The 24,786-nt window shown below is 36.5% G+C and overlaps 1 protein-coding gene across 2 annotated transcripts in view; it reads left to right on the top strand.

Annotated features, from left to right (window-relative positions):
- SLC16A10 (solute carrier family 16 member 10) overlaps window positions 1–24,786 on the top strand; it is a 67,704-nt gene that overhangs the window by 9,292 nt on the left and 33,626 nt on the right. The window lies entirely within an intron of this gene.

Here is a 24,786-nt window from a genome sequence, read left to right as displayed (position 1 = left end):
CTCATCCAGGTCTTCAGTGAAGGTACTGAACAAGACAGGCCCCAGTACTCAATACAGTTGCTATTGCTGCTATCTAATGCTATTTTCTTGTTTGAGGAAGAAAGCTTTACCTGAAGTTTATATTAACATCAAAGGAAGTAAGACTGAAATTGGGAACCTGATCTTTGGTGTGTACTTTCAACGAGTTATTGGTGTGTGTTGTGGTTCAGAGGTAGTAATCTTGTCAGTAGGTCAGTGTACAGTTGTTAGTTCCTCTTCCCCCCTTTCTCTTCATATTAAATACGTATGATGGTTTTTGTGCTCTGTTTCAACTCATTTGTGAAAATGTTGAGTTCATTTGTTTGAATCACATATGGCAAAACTCAATATATGCATTTTAAGAAAGCCTTTATGATTTGGGTGCATAAAAGTGAATTTTAAATTGCCCTTTTTTTTTTTTATACTTTTGAGTGATTTTCTATTTCTGAAATCTTTATGTAGCTTAGGTTCTTAAAAGCCCAACACAGCGTTCCAAACTTGAAAGAAATTAAAACTATCAGCTTATAATTTCTGATACTGCTGGTTGCAGGCAGTGATCTAGAAAATTAAATCAGTACTAGGAAGTTTTCTGGAAGCTTAAATAAAATGTGCAGGCTTGGGATGTATTTTCTAATCCTATCAGAGTAACCCTAGTTCTTACAAATTGAAACATGGAGCATGAACAGTTTTCACACCTCTGTACGTATCAAAATCTTTTGTTCCTAGTGCAGCAATTTAATGAACCTATTTAGTTTCTTGCAGTGAAACCACTGACCCTTGAAGGTGTGTGGTGGGTGGGGAGGAAATGAAGGGCGGAATGGAGTTGCTTAGTGGGAAGGCTGGAGCAAGACTGCACAAAATTGATAGGGACAGTGTTAGTCTTCATATCCACAGAAGTTTATTCAGCGCAGCCCAACTCTGATGTTCTCAGGTTTTTTTTTGTTTTTTTTTTTTTTTCTGATAGGAAGCAAAGAAAATAGCATGCTGTATACAATTCCTGCTACCTCTGAAAAATAAAAAATAGTCTATGTAAACATTTTCCAGGAAATGTGGCAATGTGTCTGTAAACATCTTGTTTCAAATAATGTTAATCCTGAAACTGTCACTGTTCAGTCCATTTGCTTTTTAGACAGTATCAATCTTTTGTTCAGATGGTATAAATATAACATGTGTTAACAGTAAATGGAATGTATGATTCAAGTTCAGTCTCCTTATCAAGTTCTGTGGCAAAACAGCTGTATTTATAATTTTTTTTAGATGAAAATGTATTACTTCAGCAACCATTGTAAATATCTTTAAATGTTTTGTAAATGTAGCTTTTTGTTAAGGCTAATTGTCTTGGGAGAATACAGATGAAGACAGACAGGCAACCAACAAACCATTCCTCTGCATGTTTTTTGGAGGTACAGTCTGAGTGCCTGAGATCGCCTCTTGTGTTTTTAAGAAGTATCCCACCTACCTACTCTGCTGGGTGCATATTTTTCTGAACGTGGTCTGTAAGTGGGATGCTATAAATGGTAGATATAAAAGCCAGCATTTTTCATGTTTTACTTAACAGCAGTGCTAAATCTGTAGTGAATTCTGTGGAAACTTTGAGTGCTAGTTTTTTATGTATAGCACCCTTGTTGGAGAATGCAGGTCAGTGCTTACTGTGGAGAAGATATCGGTATTACGAATTGTTTTCTTAGACTGGAAAAGTTTTCATTGTTTATGTTAAGACATTGCTTTGAAAAAAAGGGTTAGGGCTCTCATTACTTGAACTTTTGTTTTGTAATTCTTTTTGAATATTGTTATTTCTGTTGTTCCAGAAGAGACTGATTTCTGGAACAGAGGTGTCACAGAATGATTTTATTTAGTGTTAAATTAAAATTGGAAATAGAGGACGCTTGATTTAAAAAAAAATATATATATGGTTGTTGGTTATATCTAGCTTTAGAAATGGCCGGTAACGGTAATGTGAACATGGCGATGAGTTTGCAAATTCACTCAGTTATCTCAGAAATTGTTAGGGCTTTTTTGAAATGATTTTTTTCTGAGTGCTGCTACAATACTGTACGATAAAACAGTAAAGATTCTGATTGATGCATATTAATGTACTCATGAATCAGTCCTGATGATTTTACTTATTTGGGGGCTTAAGATGAGTCTGACTTGCTCTGCATCTTGCTTAATGGATAAATAGCACTTCATTTTATGCTTGTGTGACCTATATGACATAAAAGCCTATAAACATTTTCACTAGAGGAGGGGGGAAGTTGTACTCTAACAGTCACTATATTTGGCATATTCCTTATCTATTTCCTAGCAAACTATAGGCTTTCATTGTTATTGTTGGCAGAGATGGAATGTCTACTCTAATGTAGAGTTCTCCATTATTTTGTGAGCTCTGCTTTTTTAACTTTAAATTTCCTTGCGGAAGAATCTTAGGAGCCATACATGAATTTATTTTCTGAAGCTCCCTATGTCTTTGACACCTGAACCGCCCCCTGTCTCTGTACACAACTCTGATCTTAGCTGTGTGATCAACAAATTTTAAACTAATCTTGCCACTAAATGTGAAAATATATAATAAAATTCTTCATTTTCTTGACTAGGTGTCTACAGTGGCCAGCCTCTTCGGTAAAGCACTGAGTGCAGCTTTGTACAAAACAGTAAGGCATTAGCTGAGGAGAAAGATTAAGGCTTTGTGATGAGGGGATGTTTAATGGGAACACAAAGAGGTGGTGAAGGAATGCCTTATTGTTGCTTTCAAAGACAGTTGAAGCAAGGGGAGTTTGGGACTTGTGTAAATGCGGAGAAAGGAAGAAGGAGCATCCACCAATTGTTGGGACTAGGGAAGAAGAGATAAAGGTAGAAAAAAAAAAAGCCTGCTTATCCTAAAGGTAGAACTTTGCCCTTCTAAGCAACTTTCATGAGAATGCTGCACCCACACATTTACTTGCTTGATTAAATAAACTCTTAATCTTTCAGATTGACTTGTGTCACTTTTGATTTCAGCTATGCTTTACTGTTAGCATTCTAATCGGTTTTAGAAGTTACTTTTGTCTGCAGCTACTTTCTTTTTTTTGTTATAAAGTCATTTCATAACTGTAAAGCCTTTTCTGTGTGCAGTTGGTTTAGTTTAGACAGACACAGATCCTCTGAAAGTCAGTAAGCAATGAATTTCTTATTAAGACACACAGATTGCTGCTGTTTTGTGATTGAAACAATACTATTGGGTTTTAGAGATAGAGATCAGCCTATCAGCAGACTGACTTAAGGAGTAGAGGTTTGAAGGTATTAAGTTGCATTTTTTTTTCCCTCAGTAGTTATTTCTGGCATGTGCTAACATCACAAATAGATAAACTATATATAGTTATTCCCCTCTTTGTTTTTCTTTTTCCTGTTTCTATCTGGGTCACTATAGAACTGTTGAAGCAAATGTGGTGATCAGAGGGTTTTACTGTGTTGTGAAAGTCACGATTTGTACTGAGCAGCTGCTGTAGCCTTCATAAATGGCGCTGGTGCCAAATCATTCATTAGTGCTTGGCATCACCTTGGACCAATAGTGTGCTTTTTTAAAAAATTTTTTATTTTTTCCTTGCTGTGCTTGTCTGTTTTGCTGTGTTAGAATGTGGGGTAAGATGGATGTTTTCAGCCACTGCTGCAAAATGAGTGATATTCCTTCTGGAAAAGATCTGGCAAGGTACAGGATTCAACTTGCAGGTTATAGTCGATGGAAATTCAGTCATTTGTTCGATGGAATCTGGAGAGTTACTCAGAAGGCTTTTTCTTCAGTGTAGGCTGATTAACTCTGCAGGTTACCCTACTTGTGTTAACTAGATCTCCACCAACCCTTGTAGGAACTTCAAGTGCTCACTCACACAGATATCTACATTCAGGTATTTTAACTTGGAAGCTGAATCTCACTTAGTGTTGTATCACATCCAGAGCATTGTGCTGAGCCACAGGTTTGGAAGGAGTTGGAAACTGGAAATTTCTTTCTCTGAAACTGTTGCTCTTCTGAAAGTTATCATGGGAGGACAAAATGCTTTGCCACTGTTATCTGTCTCATAAGTAAATTAGCTGACTATGATTTAGCTGGCTTATAAGCAAATACTAGTGGTATTACCAGTATTACAATACTGGTAATACTTTCGTATTCTAAGGAAAGGACTTTAGAAAACATTCTGTCCAGTATGACTTGAAAGTGTTCAGCTGTAATATAGATCTTATACATACTTTTGGATTATATTGGTATGACGAGTTAGAGAATGGAACAGCACTTGAAAAACTTGAGCAAAAAGCCTCTGTTAGGTATGCTGATCTCTCAATTTAAAAAGTCCCGTGTTTCATATCAGTAGTCTTATTTTTACGTATGCTAATGCATGGTATATATTAACGATGTTAGGATTCATTGTTTTTATTGCTTGTTTTATACTTCCTTGTTCTGTAAAGGTTTTGGTTTCTGTAAAAACAGATCAGTTGCTGTGAAAATAGATCACTGGAAACAGTGTGCTGCTGGGTTTTAACTTAAACAAGTGTAGGCAGCCAGTGTCACTCCTAATGTTCTGCATGCAAATAAAGGCCTCCTTTCTTTTCTTAAAATTTATTGTCTATATCTGGGCTCTCCCTCTTCCAGACACTGAGCAGCATCTGGAAAGAGCAGTGCCTTGAAGAGTATTTTAGTTTTTCTTTCTGAACATGTTCACTTTTCCTTTTAAGTAAAAATGTTACCTGGCCAATTCATTTCTTAAGACTTTGTTGTTGATCTTCAGCAGCAAGACGTAAGGGCTGACTTCCTGTATGTATCAGCTCTCTAGATTTTGCTGATGCAAAATGCCACTGTGAAGCACTGGTTTCTACAGTTCCTGTAGCTGAGTTGTTTGCGACTTGTTGCTTTTCCTGGCTCTCCAATCAGAGAAGAAATGCAGGAAAAAGAAATTACTCCTGTTATTGTACTAGTTTTACCATTATTCTTACTACATTTAGTTTTGCATTCCTTATATTAAATGAGGTAAAATGGTTCTCAATTTTCAATTAGAAAGAAGGAAATGTAAAAGTAACAGTTTAATCCAATTAATGTATTTTCCTGCTTTGATTCATTGTAATGACTTTGAGCATCTGGTAGCAACTGAGCATGAACTGCTTAAAGTCACAAAAAACCAATCCCCATTATTTCTGCTCATTGAAGAGAATAACTGAATTACCAAACGCTAATCTTTGGATAATTGCTCTGTAAAGCAGGAGATCTTAGCTCTTAGAGAAATTAGTTTTGTAAGTTTATAGAACTGTCAGAACTTATGAGCTATTTTAAAAGGTTAACAGTAGCTGAGCTTTCTTTTTTTTATTCGTAACTATTGCAGATTAACCTTTTGGTATATGTAGTATGAAGCAATATGCTCATCTACCCAAGTTGAACTGAAGACTGATGTTTGTGTGAATGTTTCTGACAGTACAAGGTTAGAACATATATGGAGTAAGATACAGTACGTATTGCTGTTGTATGACCAAACCGTTTATGGTTTGGAGCTGCTCTTGCTCATTTTGGTTTGATCTTCTATTTCAGATGCTAAAGAGGTGTACACTTTTTTAGCTCTAGACAGTCTAGCCACTGACCTTACATCATGAATGTAGTTTCACTGATTCTCCTTTATTTAACATAACGTAGGCAAAATTGGTTGTTCTTGATAACTGACTGGATTTGTGCTTTGTCTTTAGGATACTGGTATCTGAAAGTAATACTCCTGTCCCTGGTGGTTGAGGCTTCTCAGAGGGTGTTCAAATTCCTTATTCATAGCTCCTACTCAATAGCACTAACTGCCCTGTCTGCTTAGATCTCGATGGAGTCTTTGATCTTTATATAGAAAACAATATATTCCTTCTATTTTTCCTTACATTATCTTTTTTAGAACTTCTACTATGTTATGTCTCTGATCACAGTTCCACAGGGATTCTGGCAAAGGGGTGGTAATACTCTGGTTAACACAGATTTAATACTCTGATTGGACCTAGTTGTTCTACGCAGTGTGTTTTTGCCAATCGACGAGAAGTGGACTTCATTCCTCCAGACAGTCTTTTCGTTGTGGAGTCTCTGCTTGAGACTTCCTCAGTTTGGAGAATTCATCTTTATTTGATCTTTATTTGATCTACTTCTCATATTTTAATTGCTGTAAAAATATCAGGGTATAGCAGACTTGGCTATTATTAATATAATAATGTATATAGTGATGTCAGTAAGTCATGCTTGAATTCTATTTTGAGTTGTCACAGAAGTTCATACTAAGGCTGCTGTAAACTTGTTTTCTAAGTCCTATTTTGAATAATAGTAAAAAAATATATATATTTTCAATATTATTGATGCACGAACAAGTTTAAGCAGATGAAGTAAAATCCTGCTTTATTCCTAAGGACTAAAGCACTGTCCTCCACAATCCTCAATACAGTCCAGTTCAGATATCCCATTAGGTCTGTCTAGCTATACTTTTAAAACCGTTTTTCCTTAGACCTAGCCATGGTCAGTTGCATGGACTGGTTTTACAGCTGTTTGTCGTTAGCACAGTAAGAAAGAGAAGAGTGGGTATGTGTGCATGCATATTTTTCTCTCAGAAGATACGTTAGTGCAGGCACTGGTACTCCCCCTCCCTGGGAGAAGGGGTTGCTGATAGCTCTGCATAACTCCCAAACACTATTGAGAATGTTTGTGGTGGGCATGGGAGCACTCCTTGAGTCAGCAGTCCATGGCTTGATAACGCTGGAGATAAAATCAGTGTAGTATCACGTGTTGCAGATACTGGTTGTAAACATATAATGTTTTCTACTCGTGACACACAAACATAAAACTGGCTTGTTTCTTGCACACAGGAACTTCTGTTTCTGAATACATACGCATTTTCAGGAAAGTGTAAAAGCAGAATCAAATACAGCCTTCTATTTTGAAATTCCTGTTTCTGCTAGGACACAGCTCGTGTTTTGTTCATAAAACCTGTAGAGAGTAGAAACTTGATCATTGAGGTCAGTATTGTTATATGTATTTGCCATTACAGATCTGAATTTTTATTGCTTAGGATAATGAAAATAAACTTAATTCAGAACTGATTTGAATAGCCATACTTGTGTTTTTTGTCCATTTCACGTGTTTCAAATTTATGGCTCTCCTGCACTATATACGTGCAGTTGACGCATACAAAACAGCAAATGACTTATTCTTGGCATTTTCAGCAGTTAGGGATACTGCACTGTGCAGAGCACAGCTGAAACAGAACTACTTTCAGTGACAGGTAATGCAAGTTTCTAGTGTGGGCTTTGCTTTCAGAGTTCTTTTTGTAGTTAGAAAGGTGAAGTTAGACTGAGTCCACGTATTGTTTGGTGAGCAGTTTATTTTGATCCATCTACATCTTTCCTCATTTTCCAATGGTAGGTTGGATGGACCTTTTGTCCTTATTTTTAAAATGCCCAAGATTTTTGATTAGAGATAAGGAGTCTACTAAATGCTAAATTAAAGAACTTCTTTCACATGGCTGTTAATGTTATTCGTAAATCAGTACTAATTCCATAACAGTTTTAGATTACTCTGTAAGGACAGAAGTCAGAATCCTTGGAAAAATCTTTAGCTGACATGCTCTCAGGCTTCCAAGTCTTTCAGTGTTAGAATATTTGACACAAAATCTGTTCCCATCCAGAGTTTAAATTATGAATGCAAACAGAACACAGAATCTTAAGAGGCTTTGGTAATTTTTAGTTTGGACTCTGAGTAATCTTATATATCCCTGACCTTATGATCTGCTGGCATGACTGTGATTGAGGAAAAAACTTGGTGTTAAGCTGGCTCACAGAGTTTTGGTACAGCTGAACTCAATTTTTTTGTCTTCAAGTTAGCATCTTCAGTGGTATGAGAACTCAACCAGAGAGAAATGGAAGCTGCTGACAAATATGTAATCAACTGTAATTTGCTGGCACATTTGATGATTAAAATCAGTGTGTTATTTGGTTATCAGCTCGAACCACTTGGAAACAAACCTTTAAACTGAACCGTGGAATGTTTCGTTTATAATTGAAATGTCAAAATATATGGTTGTTTTTGTTTGTGTTTGGTAGTTATGGAAAAGAATCTTATAGTGTGGAAACATTCCACTAAATCAATTTATAATGCAGTGCTTGCGTGGAGCCTCCTGTTAATTGCCAGAAAGATCTGTGGTCTTTCCTTGCAAGTGTCCTGGCAGCATGTATTAGAGGAAATAGTCCTGTTTCCCTTAGTCTTTTGCTGTTCCGCCTGTGTTCATAGACTCATAGAATAATTAAATCTGGATAGGATCTCTGGAGACTATCTTGTTCAGCGCACTGCTCACAGAGCAGCTTCAGTCAGATCAGGTTGCTCAGGGCCTTTTCCAGTCAAGTCTGGGTGTCTGTTCTGCTTTTTCTCTAAGTAATACATCCCAGTTTACTTCTGCCATTGCCGAACTCCTCGTGGTTCCTCTTGGCGTGTTTCTCAGCCTGTTAACATTCCTGCTTGTAGCAGCCCTGTCCTTAAGCATTATTAGTCCTCCTGCCAATATGGTGTTAAGGTCTTGACTTGGTGAATGTGAAGACTTTCTTTTCATCTGTATTCTCTCTCGTAAAACAAGGTTTATGGCTTTAATGTTCGATGAAAGAGACTATAACACGACATATTGAATAACTGGATCATGCACAAGCAAATAGAATAACATAAAAGTAATATGTCATGTTTTAGATTGATCTAAGCCAGTGTTCTTTATATAATGCTAGTAAGTAATAGGTGCTTAGAAAATATTCCTTCCTACTTTGGCAGGTTAGCTTTAGAACTGGGCACGATGGAGAAGTCCACCCTTTATCAGCTGCCTTTTTCTGAAGTCTCTTAATACCTTTTGGACTTTAGAACAATCAGTTGTACAGGATTCGTGATTGATTTTTTCGACATAATTTACACTTTGTTGTGTTCTGAATGTACTTTCTTGATAACTTTAGGAATCCCATCCAGTTTTGATGCTTTATGAGAAATAAGCTAAAGCTAGTATTTACTCATGAGCCACACTCTCTGCATGTGTGTGTATTTATGTGAAAAAAGCAACAACACAACAACAGAGACAATCACCTGAGATCTCTGGTCCAAGATTAGTTTTGTCATTTCAGCACTTCTGCCTTTTGTACATGATTTGTTAATATATCAAATGGCAAAGGGACTCAACACAGATTTTCTGCATGTTGCAGGTAACTGCTGTCACTGCTGTCTGCGTGCTGATCTGACCTTTTTTTTTAATCCAGTTACTTCAGAGGGCTTTGACTCTTAATTCAATGGAAACTTTGTTTTTGTAAGAATCTTTTGTGACCAATGAATCTTTTGTTGAAAGAAAAATCCACACAATTAACAGTAGACCTATTTTGAATAGCATGTTTGCATTAGCATATCCAGATAATTCTCAGTAAGTGAAGATATCTAAAGGCTGTGTTAAAAGTATTTTTATTTTAAAAATGTTTAATAATGATTTATGGTTGCTGTGTGTTATATTTAAAGGTGCTTTTACATATTCAAAAGCTTATAATATTAATTCAGTTACTTGGAAGAGGACTTTCAGCAGAGCATGTGATGTGATGATTAAGAAATGCTTCAATTTTTGTATTTTCTAGAATAAAAACTTGATAAGGGAGAAGAAAGTTCTCCTTAAAGAAAGAAGAAAACCTGTACAAGAAAGAACATGATAATTTAAAAAAATGCAGAAAACATGCTTAGAAGTATGGTTTCTCAGAAAATTTACTGAAATGCCTATTTGCGTCTAGAAGGATTCGTTTTTAAAACAATTTCTAACTATATATTTGCCATGCAGAAATTCCATGTTTTTTTTTCAAGAATTAAAACTCTTTCCATCTTTCTAATAACATTTTTATTTTATTTGGTTGTATTAAAGCTACTAAAAGAGTAAGTGTTCTTCACGAAACTCCTAACAACATCTACCTAGAAGAATCTTTAGTTCCGATTCTCAGAAAAAATTTGTCACCACTGTTGAAGTGTATGACCCTGTTTGACAGTAGCCATCTTGAGTATGAGAAACTTCAGTGAATATAGATTCTAAGGGGGTATGTCTAGTTGCATTTACCAAAGAAATACTCATTAACTTCCCTGGTTTGCATCTTTATTTTCCAGGTTGTATAATTTCTCATATTTATTTTGTAATACTAAGAATAAACTGGTTGTAGAACTACCAGAATCCTTTGTTTACATTATTGGTAATGTTGGTAAGGAGGAAAAAAAAGTCACTTCAGAGCTTCTGAAAGTAATAGCATTGCCTGAAGCTAAGCATGGTGTTGGCAAGAGCTGTGCAAACTTCTTTGTGTAGTGTTTGCCAGAGAACCTCATTCTTGACCTGAAATATCCCTGCTGTTTCCAGCTGTGAGCTTCATGAACAAACAGTATGAATTTTGACAAGCTAATCATTATTCATGCAGAGTAATTTATTAGATCACATTCTTGTCCTAAGTAGTTTCCCTTTGTCTCTTTTCTTTTTAATTAACTTCACTTTATGTGTTTTTTTTTTCACTTGTTTTCTTGCAAGTCTTTTTCCTTTTGCCAATTTCATTGGATTGAGTAGGTAATCCTGAAAGATGACTGAAGGATGTAAATAACAAGAAATCTTCCATTGTCTAGCTTTAATTGAACCCTCCTCCCATAAGTTACTTTCTGAGAATATGTTAAAATTCTACGTGATTATATTGGTATATGAAGTTATCTGAATTGCTCTTCAAATTGTGAGTTTCTGAAGCCAGGAGTACCCAGAGTTTTTAAAGAACAACAACAAAACCCCAAGCACTTTCCTACGCTCACGCACTCGTACCCTCATACTCAAGAGCACCACACCACATGTATCCAAGTAGTCTGTCGAGCAGCAGGGCCGCACAGTTGAATGTGTCAAAGTGGTCTGGCCAGATATCATTGGAATGAAATGAGAGATAAGAGATGCTTATCAAACCCTTGTGTCTTTTGAATGGTTCATAGGTAGATCAGCTGTATGCTGAATTTGGATGTGATCTTTGTACCTCCTGGTAGCTGTCAATAGTGAGAATCTCTCCATCCTGTTCCACCTTTGAGTCATCAGAGTTCATTGGCTGTCTTTTTGTTTCAGTGTTGGCTGTTTTACAGCTCGAGTGCTGTTGTATTATTATCCCACTGGCATCTCTCAACGATGTAAGTCTCTAGTTTGTCCTTTGTTTTAGTGTAAATGTACTCTTTGTTTTACCAATGTTGGTACTTTGAGGAGCTGATATGTAGATGTACTGTATCTTTGATCCCTTTATCTAGCTATTAACAATCTATACTGTACTTACAGCCATTGTTATTCTTTCTGATGCTTCCACACCCAGTCTTTCCCATTTGTCATCTAATCATATCAATTTTAATGTTTTTATCACAAAATTTCGTTATATTTATATATAAAAAAAGGAGGGAACATCGATCAATTCCACACCAACAGCTTCTAATCTGGTATGTATATTTCCAGGTTGGGACCCTGGGCAACCTAGTCTAGTACCAGGTCTGGAGTTTGGTGGCCCTGCCTGCGGCAGGGGTTTTGCAACTTGATGATCCTTGGGGTCCCTTCCAACCCAAGCCATTCTGTGATTCTATGATTCTATTTCCTCATAAACCACCAAAGTATGTTCATTAAATCTAATGTTGGAATTGTTATTAAACCACCCATTTTTTTTTTTTAATTTAATGTCCATTATGGGGGCTCTAGATTTTTCTTTCTGGTCAGTATCCTTGTTCCTATCCTGTCAGCTAAGAAGCTGTGCCTTCCTTTCCCCTTAATCTTCATTTTCCTCCTTGTTTTATTTTTCCATCTTGCCAGAGATCAGGGAAATGTGGGATTTTGCTGTCACACCAGCTTTAGCCATTTGGGCGTATCAGTTAAATACCAAGAATAAGAAAAGGATTACAGGCTCCTATTTTATTCATGCATGCAGATTTATCCATCCCCAGATCCTATTAACTAGCCCAATACTTGGCAGTTTCTCTGTGCCTTAGGCTCCTGATCATTTTCTAACTCATGGACTGACTCATTCTGTGCACAGTGAACCTTCTCTTGTTTCCCTTACAGAACATCTCCGAAGAGCAGCCACCTTCCCAGAGTCCCAGAGGACTGAGTGGGGTGGCTGTTACTAGATTTTATCTTCCAAGGGGTCCTCATGTTCACACTGATTTTGTCTGTTGTTGGCACCCAGTGCTTTTAAGTACAAAGAAGTAAAAGCAGCAGAGCTTTCTGCACTACCTGTTATTTTATCTCTGTGCTCCTTTATGGGTTCACAGCTGGTCTTTTTTCGCATGACCCAACACTGTACACGAATAGAGCTTGATGGAAAACACAGACTGATACCTGTTGAGCTCAGCAGCGATGTCTGCAGCAGGGCTTTGACCAAGTTCAACAGAACTGTACACTGTGTGCACTATAACTAAAAGATTTTCTTCAGGATCTTGCACATAATATATACAAAGACACTAACTTATTCTGTCGCCCTTCCTGCATCTTCTTCTCTGAAAAGCTGTAATTTATTTGTTGATGAAAAAGAAACCAAACACGTCTCTTAAGCTTTTTAGATGATAAGAGCAAGAAATTTTGTATGTTTGGATTCTAGAAGACCACAAATCTCTGTATATGTAATATCGCTGCTTTCTGTGAAGTGTTGATGTGTATTATATGTATATTTTTTACACTTCATCTAGCAGCAGTTACTATTTACCATGTAATAGCATTTCTGTTAGGTTAATATTATTTTGTCTTTTCCTTCTTTCCTCTTAAAGTCAGAAATAGGAACTCCTGATTTCCTGTTCATCCATTCCTTTGGTGTTAAGTTCTGATTGAAAAATGGCAAATTGTTTGGGTAATTCTTAATTGATCTAGAGTGGGTACTGCTGGAAATAACATTGAACTAAATGTGGTTGTAGAAATGCTACTAGGCAAGCTACTTGCTGCTTAGGTGTCCTTGCCTACAGCGGGGGGTTGGAACTAGATGATCTTAAAGGTCCCTTCCAACCCAAACCATTCTATGATTGTAAGCTGAACAAAATAAAAATGCATTTAAAATGTTCACTCTTCTAAGAAATTACAATAACGTTAATATATAGAAATCGGTCCTTCAGAAGAAAGGTTTGAATGTTTTTGTTTTCTTATTAACTTCTGTTTATATAACAAAATAGCTTGTATTGAATAACCTGGAAAAAATCTCTACTGATTATATTACCAGTTCTTGCTACTGACATAACAAAAATAGCTGAGTCACTTCACAAAAGAGTATTTCAGATTTGTGCCAGCTTAAGCAAGGCTATTGCACTTGCAGTGTAGGGTGGTGTATTTAAGCTTCTTTTCAACAAATAGAGATAAGGATTCTCTAGTGAATGACTGGGGAGAAAGGCACTGAAACTCACATCTTCCAGCCCTCCTTGGATCTTTAAGGAGATGAGTGATTGCAGCAATCTTGTTTAGAAAAGGTGTTTATGCCTTAAGGAAATAATGAACCATGCTTTAATCCCAGACTTCACAGAAGAATACCATACTAGACAGTGTGTCTGTGTCTGTTTGCTCACGTTGGGTACAAAGAGTCTTTTTAATGCAGCCACCCAGAATCCTGAAGAGCTAAGGGCATTGGTGAGAAATGGGGGAGGAGAGGAACCAGCAGTATGATTGGTTCAGGGTTTTATGCAGTTGTCCGTATCTTGTAAGAGCACTGCACTTCAGGTGTTTTTCAGAATACAGCAAAATATTTAGTAAAACCACTGATTTCATTATTTTAAGATGGAATGATCCTTATCAAACATACATTTTGAGTTTTAGGGGAATCTTCTGAAAGTTTTCTGCTGACCTTAACCCTAACTTATCATTTTTAGGAGCAGGTAGTGTAGATTTGGTAAAGGATTATTAATTAGGTGAATCCAAAGTGAAAGAATAATGAGTAGAAATACTCTTGGAATATAAAGGTATTTGAGTGAAACAACTAATAAATTCAAAATATCACTGTTTATAGTTTTTTATTTTTTTGATAAAATATGTACTTTACTACAATATTTTTTAACTACACTTTTCCAATGTAAAATTTTGGGAAAACTTAATTTCTTTAAAGTGTACTTAGTATTTTGAGAACTGTTTTTGAGAACTTTGTATGGCTTCAAGCGTAACAAAATCCTTTTTGCAGAGTATCACAGCAGGATGAATGAAACCACCTCTAATGCTTGGAAGTACCTATGTATGTGACAAACATGGGATAACATTTACTCTATGCTAATAGAATTTTAGCTCCAGAGAAGTAATTGTCACCTTGAACTTTTAAAACCAAAGTAGATGAATTATTTGCCCATTTATGTGTATCTGAAGATGAAAACGCCAAATTTTGCTATGGCATTATCTCTTCCTCAGAGTGAAATATTGAAGTTGTGTGAAGATGACTGAAAAAGTGAAGTCAGTTTGGTTTTTGGATAAACTCAGTAAAATCTAAATTTTGAGCTGTAGACTATTGGCTTAAACTTGGAATTCCTTTAAAATAGTTGTAAGGATGAAGTGTTTGCTTTCATCTTTGACTCTGTGGTGTTTCCCAGGAAAAAAAACATGCTCGCGTAGTTGAGGGGAGGGACTTGTGATTCAGCAGCTCATGAGGAAGCTTTTTGTTTAAAACTTTCCTGGTAGTTTACTATATAAAAATATCATCTAAATTATAAGTCTCGCCAGTGGTAGATAGTTGCAGAATCTAGAGTCTCTAGTCAGAATCTTGTCGATATTATGAATAAATTAAAATGTGCATAACCTTTCGTTTTTTCAAAATCTGGATGTTAGGCTAAATTAGGGCTGATGTAAACTCCATAACTGCAAAACAGTACTTCAAAAAGCTGTAGTTCATGTGTAGTTCAGGCTCTGTAACTGACGTGAGTTGTGTGTCTGGAATGCTACATATGCAGTGAGTCATGTTCATTACAGTTTTGAGGTTTGGTGTGTATCTGGGAGAAAACCCTTTTGTGCTGCTTGTTCAGGTTTTTGGTATGTCCAACAACCTGGCCATTTGGATTGCGAGATATTGGGTGTCTGGCCAAGTAGTTGTACATAGTTAATGAGAAGTAATTTATTATCCCAGTCAATAATATTGGCAGACTCCAAAATTTTGGATGTAGATGGCATAGAGAAGCAAGGTCAAGAGTTGGTGGCTAGCTCACTTGGTTTCAGGGGTTACAGAGAGCACAAGCTGAGTCACGGGTGTAGCTCATATAAAGGGCACACGCTGACACAGAGAATTGCTGTCATATATATGCTTTATTTTGTGTTTGCTTTTATCAGGCTTTCCATACCAATGATTCCCTCTTCCTATTAATCCTCTGAGAGAGGTAACACATTAATGCATTTTTAAAATGTACAAAAACATATGGTCTCTCTGTTATTTTATTAAACTTTCAGTATTTGAAGGGAAGTGAATGGGAGATATGAGGGAAAAAAAAAACAACGTGGTTAAATTCCTTTTTTCTCAGTAACGTGTTTGTATGTTGTAAAAACATTTAATTCCTACACAGCCATCTGAAAATAGTCCAATTTTGAAATGTATTTCCTTTTGGCAGTGCATTTGTAATGAGGCAAATAAATCTATGTGAATAGTCTAAAAAACCAAGTAAACGTTCTTTATGAAATGTAAGCATCCTCAACTTATTCCTGTTGCCTCATTTTACACTGCTTCTTTTAATGTCAGATGTAAATTTCCACCTAACTTCCACTAGAAAATGTTACAGTTGCAAAGACAGACTTTTGCCCTGTAGTTCAGTGTTTGAACCTTCAATACTAAATATGTTTTCTTGAATTGAAGCGTCCTGTTTCAAAATCAATGTTTTTGTTTCTGTATATCTACAGGTTCTTCCCCTCTGAAAGGGATACTTGGTATCCCTTGGGCCTTATCTTGAAAAATATTTACCTGTTACAGCATCTAAATGATCTGTCCTAAAATCGCTTTGTTCTTCAGTCTTATTTGCTTTGTGTAATAGTATTCTGGCTTTCGTTAGTGTTTCACATACTGAAAGTTACTTTTAATTTGCCAGTAAAACCCAAATAAGAAGCTCTTAGTAACTTGTGGTAAGCAATGGAGGAAGATGGCTTATAACATTAGGAGATCTCTTAGGTAACAGCAGTTTGGGCCTTAAAGGTATGGATTTCAGACTTAATTTGATTTATTCAGTAGAGACATACAGAACAAGGGAGAACATAGCTGATGTACTCAGAATATATACTGTTGGAAGGGGGGTTTGAGAATGCCTGCCAGATTACTGAGATGTGATGTAGTTCAGAAGGATCTTGGTATGTGAAAAGTTAGCAAGTCTGACGGTAACCTAACTTCAAATAGTGTACCAACTCTATTTGTGAAACAAGATTTTTATCTGTCTTGTCTCTTCTAACCTTTGTTATGTTCTCACGAAGTCATGCTGCTGTAGAAGTGACATGTATGCTTATACCATCTAAAAGGCAACCTTGATTTGCTGATCCTTTCCCAGTCCAAGTGAGGTGAGGGGAAAGGGAAAAGACTAGTAGATTCAAGGAGAATTTTCAGATTTGGGTCTTGCTTTCTAATCTATGGTACAACTCTAAAGCAGGGGACCATTGCATGACATGTTTGGTTGCAGGTATGTTCTGGATACGAGTAACAGTTGGTTGCAAGAGCGTTTAGCATTAAATCTCTCTGACAAATCAGACTATCGTCTTTGAATTTAAGAGCTAACACTAATACACAGAATGCTATTGATCCTAAATCAAAACAGAACATGATTCTTGGTGTTAAACTGCTTGGTATTTAAAAAAAAAAGTAATTTAGGGTGACGGAGGGAAGGAAGATGAAAGCATGCCTGGAAAATCTGATCTTGAACTCCAATTTTTCAGGCCATTAGTTAAAAATGTGATTATATGGTGCTTTAAAAACTATCTCAGTCAGAAAAAAAAAACATTCATGTATGACTTCTAAAAGGGAAAACAAGTGATTACAGCTATTTCTTATTGATTTGTTCCTTGTTTATCCTTCCTACCACAGCATTTTCAGACTTTAAGTGTCAAAGGTCAAGCTCAGTTTGCCGTGAAATCCAAATGCGTACATTTTTCTGTTAATGATTGACTTCAGCCTTTTTTTTAAGGTTCCTGTAGGCTTAATGCTTTTAATCTCTGCCAGCAGTATTTTGATTAACATCATATTTTTGGTTTTTGAACTTTTATTGTAGCTTTTATTAATTTAAGCTCTTGTTTATTTTCTTCCAACTTTTCAAATGTTATAGAAGATCTGCAGTCTCTCCAGCAGTAGAAGTTGTTTGTCTGTAAGGACATCTTTCTGTAACCATTTGATTTTGTATCACATAGTTAAAAAAAAAAAAAAAAACAACAAAAACAAACCAAGACACGATCATTTTCCTGTTTGCTTTGGATTCAACAGTACTATCTGATTTATTTGTTTAGGGTATGGACCACCAACCAGAAAAACACCAAAGCACCTCTGCCTAAGCTTGTGTTATTTTAGTGAGTGTAAATTAAATGAAGCAATCAAAGTAATCAGATCTCCTCCATCACTATGTCTAGCTCTTTTCTGATCTCTTTCCATTTTCCTGCAACTTATGGTCACAAGGACTTGATCTCAGTAGAGACTCTGAAGATAGAAACATACAGCTTTTTTAGCCTTAGAAGAAATCAGTGTATGTTCTGACTTAATAACGTTTAGATGGTTCTTACTCCTGTTATTTAAACTTACTATGTAGATACTGGCACGCTTATACATCTTTCCACCCTGTTGCATCAAGATCAAAATGGCATACTCATATCTGAAATAGCATTTTGGATGGTCACAAGGCATACTGAAGAGATGTTATATATAAACATAGTAAATCTTACAGCTATTGGTAAAATCTGTTGAGTTCCATCTTTTTATTCAGCACAAACTGATTCAGATTGTCTGTTAATGACCTAGTGTTGTGATAGCATACAGTTTGCTTATGGAAACAATGTATCTGTTCAGAGATCTCTTTATTGGGATCCAGTGGGACGTACATAGTTCTTGGTTTCTGACTCATTGTAATTCCCAGGATCTTTCAGTAATAAGGTTACTGAATAATTAATTTATTCCCAAAGGGCAAGAAAAAGGAAGAGTGGGGAAAAAAACATTGCCTTGTATTTCTGTCAGATTTTTCCACTGATCTCTGATTCATATGTGTTTATGTATTAATCATGATCTCTGTGTGTGTGTTTCTGATTAGAATCCTTTATAGATCATTCTGATTCTTAAAGCCTGTTCAAGACATCTTTGGTTTCCAAAAGATATATTTCCTCGCACTAAATTTTCTTTGCCCTGCCTATTTTAGAATTTTTCATTTAAAGCAGCATTCATTTTTTTTTCTATAGTATTGCTTTAAGGGAGAGCCTACCTCAGACATCTGCAATGTAACTTGAGTTCAGAGTATAGGATACTTCCTGTGGCAGCATTGTGTCATAAGTTTATTTTTAGGCCTTAAATGCATACTTGCACTAATGGGATCAGCAATCTTTTTGAGTAGAACAAGCAGTACACTTTATGACAGTATGAGTTCTAGATGTTATATTTATATGTCACAATACCGCATACATTTCAAAATATTATCTCCTTTTTCTGCTGACATACCGTTCTGTGATCTACAGATTGCTTAGTAATGGGGATAACTATCTGGAAATTCTGTTTTCCCCTCTGTGCCTCTAATCATAAGCACACGAGGATACTCTAATGAAGTTCCTCAGAATTCATGAGAAACTAGTGAGCAGTCTCTGAAACAATTTTCACAGGCTTGTGCAAGCAAGTAATGCAGCACAGGTTATCTAACGTCTTTGGCTAGTGACAGGTTGGTTAAAAATAGGGCTAGCAATTTCTGGAGGGCTGACCTACAGGAGCTCTGGACATGGGAGGATATTGTGGCACTTGCTGGTTCTAATGGTTCTGTTGAACTGTTAATTCACATCTGTTTTAGAAATTACTAGGTTGTTTTTTTTTTTGTTTTTTTTTTTCTTGGAGGTAAAAAAGAGTAGATAATGCATGAAAGAGAATGTATCTGGAGTGCCTTAGGCAAGAGGTAATGCTCTGTCTCTGGTAATAGGAAGAAAAGAATTTCAATGGAAAAACTGCATCAGTAGGGGGGAGATTTATAGTTCTAAACAACTATACTGTTAATAGGTCTGATGAGATCTACATATAAAGATCTCTTTGGCTTAAAAATCCAGGATACTGTCACTCCTTCCAGTTTTGTGGGGAGGGTGTGTGTGTATAGCATCTTAATCTTACGGCTTAGTCCAGTTTTTTTCTTACCTGAAGGAGTCTTTACTTGTTCCTAAGTTCCACAAACGAGAGATTGATGGTTGGGCTAACATTTCTAGCCTAAGATTTTCTTTTTCTGAAGAACTGCTGGAGTTCATCAACATGGTCTTCAGCACCTATTTTTCCCAAGAAGCAAAGGTCTAAAACTGTTGGAATATTCCTCTGTAAGCTTCAGTATCATGGAATAACTTGAGCTGGAAGAGACTAGCTATGTGGTCTAGGACTCCCCCCACTCAAAACTGCAAATTTCAAAAGTATGTTGAACTTCTAAGTTAGGTAAGGTTATTCACAGGACCTTGTCCAGTCAGATTTTCAACATATCCAAGGTTAAAAATTTCACAGTCTTCCTGCACCACACATTTTAGTGTTTGACTTCTTTCTTGGAGAAAGAATGCTTTGTAACATAGAATTGGAATAATATTTATTATTGTTTGCCTCAGTTGTTCATTGTCTTATTGCTGTTCACCATTGATTCTGTGATAATCATCTGTTGGATATCTGGAGCCAGTAATTAGATTTCTTTTGAGCTGCTGGTCGTCTCATCTACAGACTGAGCAACAAAACCAAAGTTGTAGCCTGTCTTCGTGTATGTGCATGTCGATAGCCCTCTTAGACTTGCTGAGTTGTAGTGTTACTGCTGATTAAACTCAGTGTACATATGTGCAAATCACTGCTTATTGGAGGAAATATAATCCAAATGCATGCTGAAAACCCTAGTGGGCTCTGTATTAATTGTTAAACGTTAGTGAGGGAGTAAGGTTTTTTGTGGGATTTTTTCTTTTTTCTTTGAATCACATATAGTTTTCTAAACACCTTTACTCTGGAGCACTTGATATAGTGTGGTGTTTTTTTTTTTTTTAAGTAAGGTTAATGAGAAGATAGAGAGTTAAACTAACAAACCAGTTAGGGCAGAAATGTATTGTCTGCTCCATGTTAAATACTGTATGAAGTTCTGACTACTCTTTATCAGTAACTATAATACAATTAGAAGAGTCAGTATGAAGGAGGGTGGGGAGAGAGGAAAGTATGGAGCTTCTGTGCAAAGACAATGTCAGTAAAGATGCTTCACTCAGAGAAGAGACTTGTGAATATCTCTACTAAAGGCATATAAAATCACAGGTTGCAAGAGGAAATTGTGTAGGGGTGATCAGTTCAGGCTTCTTACAGCAGAGAAATTAAACTGAGTAGTATCAAAACAAAGGGGATTTTTTTCTTAATTATTATCATTTATGGCCACTGGTGCTTGAGTGTGTTCTGTAGCTGATAACAGCCAAATGCAGTGAAACCAAAGTAGTATTGATAGAAATTCTTGTTCTTGAAGAATGTTTAGATGAAACATTGTGCACTGGAGGTTTCTAAGCTGCTTATTTCTGAATGTTGAGAGTACACAGGCAGGGACATGGTCCTGCAGAATGCTAGCCCTGTTTCAGGTGTTCTTTGTCTCAGTATTTCGTGATGGCCAGAACAGGATACTGACTTACGCAGTACTGCAGTTCTTTTGTTCTTAAAATAAATGCTGTGTAAATGTGATTATACAGACAAGGAATTATCAGTAAGAGCTGGAGACTAGCTAATTATCGCCAGAAATAACTTTGACCAGGCACCTGGGTTTCCTAAATTTCCTTTCTAAACTGACAAAACAATCTTATGGAAGCCATTTGTGCTTTGCTGAATAGTATGCTTTTGTAGGTAATTGGACAAAGTAGAACTGGACTTCATATGCACAGCCCAGAGTGGAGTTACAGAGCAGTTTGTTTTAAGGTGCTTAAAGGTGCTGAGAATATGGAATTGTTCTGGGAGGGAAAGAAATAAAAGTTACCAGAATACACTGAAAAAAAATAAAGGGTCACTTCTTTTAAAGCAAAAAATGTGACTCGGGAAGTCGCCTCAGCTGTTAATGGTTTGAGGCTGGGCGAGTACCTACATTCTGCCCTATTCTTGCAGAAGTCACAGCTAATAACTTAATGAAAGCTTGAAGTTTTTATCTTGTAAATATTGTCCTTCCCTTTTCTTGAAGTATTTTTGTGGTACAAAAGGAAAACACTCCTAGATGAAATTAAAGTCATGCATTCAGAAATTACTAAGTGCCATTATTTAAGCAGTTATATTAACTCTGTATTGTAATTTTATTATAGTAGACCTTTTCACATAAACATTTTCAGTGTGTGACAATGAAAGCTATTAAACATCTTATCCATATAACTTATCCTATATTGCTTATTTCATTTGATCACTTCAAAGTATTTTTTCTTAGAAATCTGCTCTCTGGAGTACTTGAAACAGTAAGAATTTTGCATATTTTTGTTAGTGTATGAGAGAAGTATCATTTCCATTTCATAAATGCAGAGGCTAACTCCAAAGCAGGTTGTCCCCGATTCTGCATTTTCTGTTCTTTATGAATTAAAACACTTTATTATCCAGCATCATTCTAGGCATTACAAATTTTAGTGCAGTACAGCCTGGAGTGCTGTACTGTTTGCATATTGGGATAGTAAGAGAATGGACTTTTAGGAAGGGTCTGACAATGAGCAGAGGGGTAGGAAATGGCTGGCCCATCAATCCTGCAAATCTCACCAGCCTAGCTATAGCATTAGGTTAGGAGAATCTGCTGTGATATTCAATATAGACAGCTTGCTCTTAGTTTTTCAAGTTCTCTGCTTTGTGTTAGCATGTGTAATGCCGAACACATTGTTCTGCAGGCTATTCAGTGAGCCGGAGTTCTACTTCTGTCTTGATTTGCTCCATGAGCTACACAAACACATCTGATTTTTAATGTGGGCAAACAAATTATTTTTGAAGTCAATATTGACTCCTCAACCTAAATATTCTTCTCCTCATTTGCCTTCTATCACCTCTTCCAGACAATGGCTTTTTGTTCCCCGTCACAATGAGATAATTCCCAGGGGAAGATGTTTAAAAAATAAATAAATCTTGAAGTTCATCAGAGAATGAAGGGTGTTATTACTGTATTAAGCCAACCACTTGAAAGGCTTTTGTGAGGATAAAATCTCAGTGTAATGCACACAAGAAAAAAAAAAGATATAAACAGGAATGCTATAGAGGGGTAGACTTCATTTAAATTTGTGCACAGTAGAAGCATTCCAGTGTGAAATGCTGTTAATGCTTTGTTTTCCGTTGTCTTGTAAGTGCTAGTGTTTCTGTCTGCAGAATGAACTAACGCATATGACAGCTTGGGATATGAATATATATTCTGCAGTCCAACTGTGACAATGGAGACAATTTTTGCTGACAGATAATGGCTACTTACGTTTATTGCTGAAGACAACAGTCATGCTATTTAAATTATAATCATTTTTTAAAGCAGTAAAATGGCAGCATATCTGTGGAGTGTGCGCTATGGTTTTATAGCTGTAGACTCTTGAACAGAGTGTACAAACATTCTCTGCTTACAGCTGCATTATTTCCATTTGTAGTGAACTGATAAGAAAAGGACATAGCTATGATTCTTATTTCAGCACAATTTTAGTTACAGTAAATGTTTTTTTTTTTATATATATATATATATATAATATACTGTGTTTCAGTGGCTTAGGAACACTTTCCAGTATAGGTGCTACCCATGGACTTTGGTCTGATATTTTTAATTTGAGGATTAGCTTCTGTTGTGCCTTCTAGGGAAGCTCAGGAACCGGTTGTTTTGCAATGACATGTTTTGAGAAGTAAATTCTGAAGTTCCAGTGCCCAAGGAAAGTTTAAGTCCTTTCAGTGGGAATAGGTCTTTTTCTATGGCAACCAAAATGTTTTGTGTATGAATATTAACACAGATGTAGAGGTTAGGTGTTTTATTAGTATCTGAATTAACAGCTCTGGTATATAGCCAGCATGTGACTAGGAAAGCAGCCAGTAGCCTGGAAGAAAAATGTTTTAGTCAATATGTAATAAGTGCGCTAGAGAACTCTTGCAATCCTGGCAAGCCACATTTGTATTTTTTCATGAGTTGTTAGAGACAGTTATTATAATTTCTATTTTAAAATGCCAAATACAATTCGTTTTACCTGTTTCATACTGAGTGAAAGAAGTGTAAGGATACTCGAAAGTTTATTAAAACAAAGAATTGAGAATTACTTAGATCTGTTGATCTGTATCTAATGGATATTTTATATCCATCAAGTTCTTCTTAGGATTGTGTTACCAAAGCAAGGCATGCTTGCCTTCAGGAAATAAGGTTCACACGTGCTGGTCTGCTTTCTTGTGTGTGTGCCGAGCTTCTTCACAAAGGATAAAGACAAATTTCCTTGAATTATGCGCATGTGTGAAGGTAACTTAAACACCCTTCTTTTTGATAAATAATAATAGTAAGTGTGTTTATACCAGGTGTGCCAAAAGAATCTCAGCAAGTTCCTTTTCTGTGGGATCCAAGAATCTCAGGGGAACTGGAAGTGCTTCAGTTTGCTTTAGGTAGAGAAGCGGTAGAGCATGGACTGCCACTTCTGGTGCTCAGTCACAGTGCTGTTGTGAAAGGCCTCAGATAAGGGTATTGCCCTTCCTTTGTAACTGCACCTTACGTGGGAAATCTGTGGAACCTTTCTCCTATTTTAGGCCGAGCTTGTCATTGCTATAATAAGAAGAGAAACAAGTGATAAGAGGCATATTTCTTTCATTAGGAAACATGAAAAGACAAAGTCAGCAAGTTAACTGAATGTCATTTGAGCTGAATGTTTTCACCTAAGGCTTTTATATTCTGGTTTTATTGTCTTTGAAAGCCTGTAAAAGTCCTGTGAACTATTTGCTTAAACCAAGGAGAATGCCGTGTGAATCACACAGCCTGTGCTGACTGGAAATTAGCACTGCTGTGCTCTTACGCGGGGCTCTGAAGCAACTTAGTCCGTGCCCTTCCCTTTCAGTGGCACAGCGGGCCTTGTTTCACCCGGTCTTGCCTGCTCTTCCTTTGTACAGCCCTGCATCTTACTGTCACAGAGTGCAGGGCTGACGGGGCTCTGTGGTCTGGGTTAGTCAGAAAATGGAACAACTACCCGTGAAAAGTATCTTGTTCTTTTACAAATCGTTCCTTGAAACTCCATGGTGTTTATCACGTTCTCAATAAACAACTAACTGTCCAAAACAGGTCGCAGTTCATTGAGATCATTTTTTGCCCTAAAATGAAGGTTCTATTTCAGATACTCTCATTTCTGTTTGTCTCTAATGGGCTGTTCTCTTTTGTCTTTCATTTACGCTGTAAACTCTTTTGAAGAAATAGTACTTCTGTTTGCTTACTTGTTTTACTCTGTGTTTATTTCAGTGCCTAGCACAATGGGGTCTTCACAGTGCCCAGGCCATTCCTCATAGGCACTTCAGCAACTACTTCTAAAGCTTGGTATTGATGTATCTGCTTCCAAATATTCTTCCTTAGGTCTGCTGGTTATGTTTTATTTTCTCAGGCAATCTTTTTTACCTTTGTCACTGAATCACCATTGTTTATCTACT

The sequence above is a fragment of the Numida meleagris genome, chromosome 3 (genome assembly GCF_002078875.1).
Source record: "Numida meleagris isolate 19003 breed g44 Domestic line chromosome 3, NumMel1.0, whole genome shotgun sequence".
NCBI classification, from domain to species: domain Eukaryota; kingdom Metazoa; phylum Chordata; class Aves; order Galliformes; family Numididae; genus Numida; species Numida meleagris.
This window is presented reverse-complemented; position numbering and strand designations above follow the sequence as displayed.